Source organism: Carassius gibelio, chromosome B22 (genome assembly GCF_023724105.1).
Source record: "Carassius gibelio isolate Cgi1373 ecotype wild population from Czech Republic chromosome B22, carGib1.2-hapl.c, whole genome shotgun sequence".
NCBI lineage: Eukaryota > Metazoa > Chordata > Actinopteri > Cypriniformes > Cyprinidae > Carassius > Carassius gibelio.
This window is the reverse complement of record NC_068417.1, coordinates 14,843,859-14,853,625: the sequence shown is the minus strand read 5'-3', so window position 1 is coordinate 14,853,625 and position 9,767 is coordinate 14,843,859.

Genomic DNA, 9,767 nt, shown 5'->3' with positions numbered 1-9,767 from the left:
AAGTATATAGCCTTCTGAGACTTTGTACAGGTTGGTCTGTCAACAGTGGAATTATCCCACTATTGACTGAGAATATTGACAGGCTGCGAGGTTTTACCTCCACTATAACAGCTCATCAAAACTCTGTAGGAAAAGGAAGGAAAGGAAAGGATGTGATGCGTGGCCAAGTATGGTGACCCATACTCAGAATTTGTGCTCTGCATTTAACCCATCCAAATGCACACACACAGCATTGGGCTATGGTGTGTACACTTGGATGGGTATGTGCAGCAGTTATTCAAGGTCATCCATGAGACTCATGTTTGTTTGCTGAGTGAATGTGTAAATCAGTTCTTCTGATCTTTGTTTGTATGTATTACATTTACAGACTGCAGCTGTATCATCAGACTGGATCTATCACCATCAACATACTTGGATAAATAGTCACTCTTAAAGTGAAAAGCCCAAATCTTAATCCTCTCCTTGAAACCATGAAAAAATTGCATTGGAGGATTCACACACACTGTAAGACCATCAAAATAGTCTGTTTCCTATATATATGTAACGGAGGCCAGTGAGTAGTGGTGTGCAGGTGTACCTCACTCCCCGATCTCAAGAGACGCACTAACAACAGACGCTAGTGGCTGTAGCCATTTAGCCTCCTTGTTAGTGTGTCTGACTCCCATGCCGGTGACCTGCTCGGAGCGCGTGTGAAGAGCGATGGAGAGGACTTGGGAGAGAGGGGTTACATTGGTGCCGTGACCCGGATGGGAGTGATGTTTAGGGGGCGAGTGTAACGGAGGCCAGCGAGTAGGCTTGCCAACTTGGCTTGCATTGAACTTGCATTTGCTTGCATTGCTGGAAATAGCAATGCTGAACTACAGGACCTTTGCCCACACACCGAATATATATATATAAGTGTAAGTGTGCATGAATAAGATCATGATGCATAAGTATATGTTATTTTTAGAAATATGAACCTTTTTGTCAAACAGTAGCATTGATGAGTTTAGAGTTATGTAGTAAAGTGGTTTCTCTTTAAAAGCAGTTGACGGTTTTATGTGAGCCTTTAACCACACAGGACTGACAGACGGTTTTCACACCTCAGATACACTCATGAACAGACATCAAACACAAACGTCCAGCAGTAGGCACATTGTCATGCACAAGCTGTTTATCAGCAGATCAAACCGCATTTCTGTACAGATGTAATTAATTGACACCACTGCAGTGTTTCCATTCCTTTTGATGAGTAGTTTGCAACCACTTTTTGCACTTTTTTTACTTTAAGAGTAAAAAATTAAAATGCTCCATTGGGCTGGAAAGATTACATAATGGTCATTGCATTGCAAGGTAGTCTTTTGAAGTTTTAGGAGACTATTTCATTAATCTGTCGTTAATTATTAATTCTTTAATTATTAATCTTTCGTGGTGATTTTCAGTTTTTCGGTCTGAGTCTGAGGTCGATGCAAGAGATTTATAGAGAAAATGATCACACAATCTTGGTTGTATACAAAGAAAAACACTGGTGTTTGATCATCATCTCATAGTGATTGGTGCATAATCCGCATGATCATCCTCTTTAACTTTCTGTAAAATATGCTTAACACAAGATATAATATTATCAATAATAAATGTGATGTTATTTATATACATTTGAAAAACCATGGTGATCTGACCAATGGGAACTTGTTCTATGATATGGTGGGTGGGGATGATATCTAGGGACCAATTAGCCACTTTTTAGCAGCTAGAGCATGTTTAGATTGGATTGATGCGCAGATTGACATAGCTATCATTTACCATACACTGTAGAGTAGATCTGCACAATGCTGAGACATTATACACTCACAATTCGTAAGTTATGCAATAAGATTATAAATGTACTGTATGAATACAAGGGGAATCGTTTGGAGCATGAACAAAAACGTTTACATTGTAGATATTTCCATTATTTTCATGACATTACAAATTTTATTTCTTAATTTCTTAACATTCTGTTCTTAATTGGTGAAATATTCTTTATTTATCTTTCTTTAAGGTACTGTAAGGAAAATTTTACAAAAGCTGTCACTGGGGTGGCAGACTTTCTAAATTTATATTATTGACCACAGGTGCATATTAGTACCATAAATGTACATACAAGTGCCTAAAGTGTACATGTTACTACTATAAGCACCCAGAGGCAGCTTTTGTAACTTTTTGTACCTTCTCTGAGAGTGTAGTTTCCTGACAGTTTTAAATGGATAAAAGTAAAAGAATATTGCATGAATTGTAGATTTCTACATTTCATTGTACAACCCAAATTTCTGAAAAAATTATAAATTCAAGAAACTAGCTCATTCACTTTCATTTACCTGACAAAAGTACAAAAACGTTTTTCCAATTTTTTCACTGACTAACTTATTTTGTATTTTAGGAATATAAACTAATTTTGAAAGAGACGCAAAATAAAAGTGTAAAGGCTATAGAATATCCTCATCCACGGGACACATTTGGACCGCGGCCGGACTTTGGTCACCTCTGCCAGTTTTCATCTGACCAGACGAAACCAGTAGTTCAATTCCTGGCTGCAAAGTTGTGCAGAAGAATCATCTGTTTCCTGTGGTCTTGTCCCAGTGGTCGTCTGAGACAAGGTCTTTACAGGGGATCTGTATCTGGGGCTCATCTACTGTAGTTGTCCTGGTCTCCGCTGGCATTTAGGGCTGTAGAGGTTGTCTCTAGGTGCTGATCCACCATTTGGGCTGGATACATACTGGATCTGGTGGCTACAGTGACTTCGGAATAAGAAAGAAACAGACTAATATTAGCGTAGATGCCATTCTTCCAACTATGTAGCAAGTACATTGGGTGTTATGGGGAGTATTCCTGGTTTTGTTTGTCCTAATTAATGCAGCTTTTAATGGAGCTGAATATGTGTTAGTGTGTTATGTGTAAGCCAGGTTAAAGAGATGGGTCTTTAATCTAGATTTAAACTGATAGAGTGTGTATGCCTCCCGAACAATGTTAGGTAGGTTATTCCAGAGTTTGGGCACTAAATAGGAAAATGATCTGCCGCCCGCAGTTGATTTTGATTTTCCAGGAGTTTTGAGAACACAGGAGACCTGAAGGAATATAATGCAGTAAGAGCTTGTTAAAATACTGAGGTGCTGATCTATTCAGGGCTATATAAGTAATAAGCAAGATTTTGGATTTTGGACAGATGAGTGAGTCAAAATACCTGTAGACATTTGCAGAAGTCTCATTAAGAGTTACAGAAATCACTTTATTGTAGTTATTGCCTCAAACAAGTCAGTACTGTAGACTTATATTGCCATCAAGATGACATGTTTCCTGGGAAGTCCAAGGTTATTCAAACAAGACAGGGCCAGGCCTCATTCTGCATGTGCAACATGGACACTCTACACCTGCAGTCCAGATCTGTCTCTTACTAAAAATGTATGGAACATCATGAAAGTGAGAATCAGACAATGACGTTTCTTGTTTCAGGCGAGGTTGAGCAAAAATTATACTTGAAAATCTGCATTAATCTTTACTTACTGAACAATTAAAAAAGTCTAGTTAAAAGTTAAGTTCATGTTACACGGGTAAACATGCCTCTGTCCCAAATTTTGTGTTTATGTGTCAGCCATCAAAATAAATAAATAAATTTATTCACAAAGTATAATTAAGTTGGTCAGTGGAAACACAAAATATTTTCTTTGTATTTTTTGTCAGTTAAATGAAGGTGACGTAGAAATAGAAAATCAGATTATTAATTTCATTTGCATAAAAAAAAAAACTTTTCTGGAAATTGGGTTGTGAAGCCCTCTAGTGATTTTAAAATCATGTGTACATTTAGTGAATGGAAAAAAAAACAAGTATATAGATAACACGTCTGCCACTTCACAAAACCATTGTTACTGAGGTTCAGCTTCTGAAAGTGGCTGCGGATGGTTTTCTACAGAATTGTGGTTTGATCTGTTGGGTGGACAAATAGTCTGTAGGTGGAGTGTGTATTTAGTGCATGAGTGTGTAGTTTGTAGACAGCTTTTTAAAACTCTTTAATCTACTGGTGGAAAAAAATAACAATTAAACAAGATGAGCAACTGTTTGAAACCAGTAGAATCATACGGTATACTGTATCATATTTAACTGTTCAATTTTAGAATGTGTTTTTTTTTTACCTATGAAAACAACCTCAGTCTGTCAGAGAGTTGAAGCATGGTTCTATTTTCAAAAAGCAATACTTGAAATTTGGAGGGAATAAAACAGTCTGTGATGCGGGCACTTAGAAAAACCACAGAAGTAAAACCAAACCATACATAAGACATATTTGGATGGGATTCGTTTTACAAGAGTAGATATAGTAATTTAATTTTATCACAGGACATACTGTGTATAATATTAATGGCACAGTATAAGCAATTTCAGTGAAACTACCAGAACACAACTTACACACCGCTGTGTAAACTCCCTGTTGTCATGTGAATGCCAGATCGCTTCCTGTGCATAATACATTGCTTCCTGATGTCACATGAAATGTATGAAATATTGCTCATCAACAAGATAATTAGGCTATAATAACATATGCACATTGTATGGATATATATAATAAATTATTAAGAGATATGTAACACAAACACACAGCCTTTTAAATTTTGTTCATAGTATTCAGCTAGAAAGAAATGTTTTCTGGAAAGGTTTCCTGTTTTTTATTTTTATTTTATTATTATTATTATTATTATTATTATTGGAATTGAAATTAGGAACTGATAATAATCAGAATCGATAAGAAAAATGTACAATTCAAATAATGTACAATTTTACCCATACCTCGCACTATGTATATATATATATATATATATATATATATATATATATATATATACATATATATATATATATATATACATATATATATATATATATATATATATATATATATATATATATATATATATATATATATATATATACATATATATATATACATATATATACATATATATATATACTGGCACCCACAATTAAATTGTTTAATCCACAATTTCACTGATCAAACCTCTCACTTACTGTAATTGCTTTTGCCCCTACATAAAAACGTTTACAAAATCTTAGGTGGACTTACTTTTCAAAATAAGTTATATATGAATTGCTTCTGGCAACAGGAATAGTGACAAGCATAGCTAGTATGTTTGCTTAGCAGAGCATCAAGCATGGCATTTCATGAAATTAATTTAATGTTTTGCTCCATATTAACTATATAACTTCAGTCATGTTTGAAATAACTTCTCGATTACATATGTAATCCCTCGACCCTGATGAAGGGGACCGGAGGGGTCATGTTGATGACTTGGGTTATGTAAATGAATTGGCAATATTTAGTAGTAAACTAAATGAGCCAATGCAAATTAGCATGCAATAATTGCATCCAATTGCCGCTCATTCCAGTGTGAGCATAAATAGGCAGAAGTCAAACCAAGTCAAGTCTGCTTTATTGTCAATTCTTCCACATGTGCAGTACATAAATACAGAGAATCTAAATTGCGTAACTCTCAGACCCCCGGTGCATACAGATAACACTAACAAGTAGAGCCCAAAAATCTAGATCAAATATAAAATATAAGATACAACTATACAATAAGGGAATGTTTAAAAAAAACATATAATAGCATTTTAAATACATTTAAATAAAGCAGCACAAGGCACAATGCAGGTTGAGTGCAAACCAGTGAAGGGAACAAACAATGCAGATAAAAATATATTTTTTTTATATAACTGATGAGGTAGTAGAATGACTTCAGTTCCATGCTGAATGAGGTAGTGAGCAGATCAATGCTGCACAAAGTGACTGGTGCATGTAATCGTATGTTAGTGGGAGCGGGGGTGAAAGGTCCTGGGGATGTGGGATTTCGTGGGGTTCATAGTTCTGTGGTGCCTGGGGCAGAAGAGGGACAGGGGGCAAGTTCGGGAGTGAGTTCAGGTTCCTGGCAGCCTGATGGATGAAGCTGTCCTTCAGTCTGCTGGTCCTGGCCTGGAGACTCCACAGTCTCCTCCCTGATGGCAGCAGACTGAAGAATCTGTATGACGGGTTGGGAGTGGGATCACCTGGGGCTATGCGAGTAAGACGAGTTTCATAAATGTCCTGGAGGGAGGGGAGAGAGACACCAATGATCCTTTCAGCTGCTCTCACTATGCGTTGCAGAGTCTTCCGGCAGGATATGTTGCAGGCGCCATACCACACAGTGATGCAGCTAGTCAGGATGCTCTTGATGGTGCCTCTGTAGAAGGTGTACATGATGGGGGCCGGGGCTCTGGCTCTTCTCAGTTTGTGAAGAAGGTAGAGGTGCTTCTGTGATTTCTTGGCCAGTGCTGCTGTGTTTTCTGTCCAGGAGAGGTCCTCTGCGATGTGCACACCCAGGAACTTGGTGCTGCTCACTATTTCCACAGTCGCACCATTGATGGACAGACGAACGTGCTGAGTGTGTGCTCTCCCGAAGTCAACAACAATCTCCTTCGTCTTCTCCACGTTCAGAGAGAGATTGTTGTGACTGCACCACCCGGCCAGGCGGCTCACCTCGCTCCTGTAGTTTGTCTCATCTCTGGTGCTAATGAGACACACCACAATCGTGTTATCCGCAAACTTAATAAAGAGGTTGGAGTTGTGTGATGGTGACATGCGTCATTGATGTAAACACAAAGCCCGCCGCCGCAGGATCTTCCTCCCGTGACGAGAGCTCTGAACGCTCAATAGCACGTCAGCTGGTAGAGCTGAATAGTGCAGTCTGGAAGGCTGTTGCTGAGCCATGTTTCCATGAACACAAAGACACAACAGTCTCTTAAAGTCCTCTGAGTTGAACGTAGTAATCAGATGTAGTCCAGTTTATTGAGCGTACGTTAGCCAGTATGATGGTGGGGATATGCTTTTTTGGGTTAGCCATTAGCCTAGCCCGGATACCTGCGTGCTTACCCGTCTTCTGCTTCCTCTTACGCCGCTTGTGGTGCTGTGAGTGACATGCAGTAGTGGGGGTCAGTGATGGTGTAGGCCTCCGTAGCAGGAGACAAAAAAGACAAAAACAAAAAACAGAGAAGCCAAGGCGTGTGGACGCACTGCCATCAAAGCCTTTCACAAGAAGGTGCCATGGATGCTGCTACCAAGCAGTGTATCCCTTATTAGAACATGGAACATGCTTACTCCAAGAGGCCAGTCACTGCTGTTCATGCACTACTCACTGAATGAGGTTTTGATAACACTGGGAAAACATGCCATTTCTAGTGTAAAAGGGAACATTGCAGAAGCCACATCCTCCCCAAGGGGGGATTGTAGGTGAGATCTATGCATAAGGGATATTCCCTCTCTAACCAAACTTGATGGGGTAATTGCTGATGAACCTAACTGGATGCTGAAATTATTCTGTAAAGTTGGAGTGGCAGGGAAGACCAGAAGCTCAGTCTTTGCCAGGTTGAAATGCAACGGCTTTTCTTACATGTAGTAACAAAGCGATTTTGTTTCCAGTTGGACTGACAACACATGTGAAATCTAAACAACTAAACTACAATAAAAAATCTTGACATCAAGTTCTAATAGATTTTTCCCCTTTAAAGTCACTACTTTCTGCCATAATTTGTCATGCATTTCTATCACAGCATCTATCTAGTTGATTGTTTGGAGGTTTCCGCTTGCAGCTACTGTAGCCCCAACACCTTTCCAACAGTAGTTTTTCATCTTGGTTTATTCTTTCTGTAGATGAAAGAGTATGTATGAGCTGTTTATAGAAACAGAAAAAAGCCCTTCATTTGCAAACTAAACACACGTTCTCTAAATTCCCATTCTCTCTCAAAAACAAGTTTGTCCAACAAAGAGATCAAACAACATTTCTGATCAAAACCAACCACAGCAGGTTTTGGTTTGACTCAAGCTGAATTTCAGTCAAACCGGTACTGTGAGGTGTCACATATTTTTAGCAACTGAATCGACTGCTTATGAAGAGTTTATTTGCAAAAACAGATAACTGTTTTTATTCATTTTCATAAATCATGTTTTTATTGTGTTAGTTAGCGGCAAGTTATTACTCTTATGAAAACAACCCAGCTGCAGTTTAATTGATATTATTTGGAATCCAGAATAAAAAAAAAAAAAAACATGATTTTTTTAAAAATTAGTCTGTTTTTGCAAATACTCTTCACACAGGCATATACAACAATTTTTAAACCACTAGGGTCAGGATTTAGGAATTTAGGCAGTATCTCGCATTGTTCTTTTACTTTTATGTTTTGAACATTTAATTTAATATATATATATATATATATATCATTGAAAAAAAAGAGAGAATAATGTCTTCCACCATTGTGAGTTCATATATATGAAGGCCTTTTTCAGAAACACAATCAGAGTGTTTGTGTGTCAACTAGGAGTGTCCAAAATTCACACACCAGAAAAATGAGTTGATTGTTTTACCAGACGTCTTATCAGTTCAGATCTTTCAATGCCTTGACATGCTTTTTCTGTTCTATTTGTACTGCTGGAGTCTGATCGGTAAGTTTACATTTTATTTATTTTATTAGTTGCTGCTACAGTTCAGACTACATTAGTTTCTACTTTAGTAACACTTTGCAATAACCGTACATGAATGATCATATACTACTTTCCTAAATTAAATATTACTTAAATATGAACTAACGATAAGTTAAGGCATACACTATTCAATAATTCATCTTAACTATGTATCTGCCATTAACAACCACCTTGACTAAATGTTTGTTAGTTCATGTTTTAATAACACTTTGGGGTAAGTTTTCACACATGAATTCTGGACTTCTTGAGTAGTACTTGCCTTAACTCATCATTAGTTAATAATTAAGTAATATTTCATAAGTAGTAGTACTTGATTATTAATTGTAAAGTAATTACAGTTATTCTACAATTAATTTATACAAATAAATACATTTGACAAACAAAATGAGATGACCTTCTTTATTTACCATTTAATTACTATATGAAAATTAACTGAATGACACCTCATTCTGCCTAACATCTCCTTTCGTAAGAATATAATATGGATAAGAAACGAAATAAAGGTAAGTTATTAGATGTTTTGATTTGATTTGATTTTTGGATAAAAAAAAAATATTAACAATGCCAGTCAAACATTTTTTTAACAGTAATATTGTTTTTAAAGAAGTGTCTTCTGCTCATCAAGCCTGCATGAATTTGATCAAAAGTACAGCAGAAACAGTAACATTGAAAGATTTTTTTACTATTTAAAATAACAGTTGTTTTTTTATTTGAATATATTTTAAAATGTAATTTATTCCTGTGATTAATAAGAAGGCTGATTTTTTTAGCATCATTACTCCAGTCACTTTGCTGCTCAAAACACATTATCATTATTATATTGTATATGTTGAAAACAGCTGAATATATTTTTTTCATGTTTCTTTGATGAATAGAAAGTTAAGAAGATCAGCATTTATCTGAGATAGAAATCTTTTGTAACATTATAAATGTCTTTGTCAATTTAAAGCATCCTAAATAGAAGTATTAATAAAAATAAAAAAAACAAGCTTTGACTCCAAGCTTTTGAACGGTATTGTGTATATTGTTACAAACACTTTTTATTTCAGATAAATTCTGATCTCTGAATCTTTATATTCATAATTTTTTTACACAATTGTTTTACATATTGATAATAATAATAATAATAATAATAATAATAATAATAATAATAATAATAATAATAACAATAATAATAATAATAAATGTTTCTTGAGCAGCAAACCAGTATATTAGAATGATTTCTGAAGGA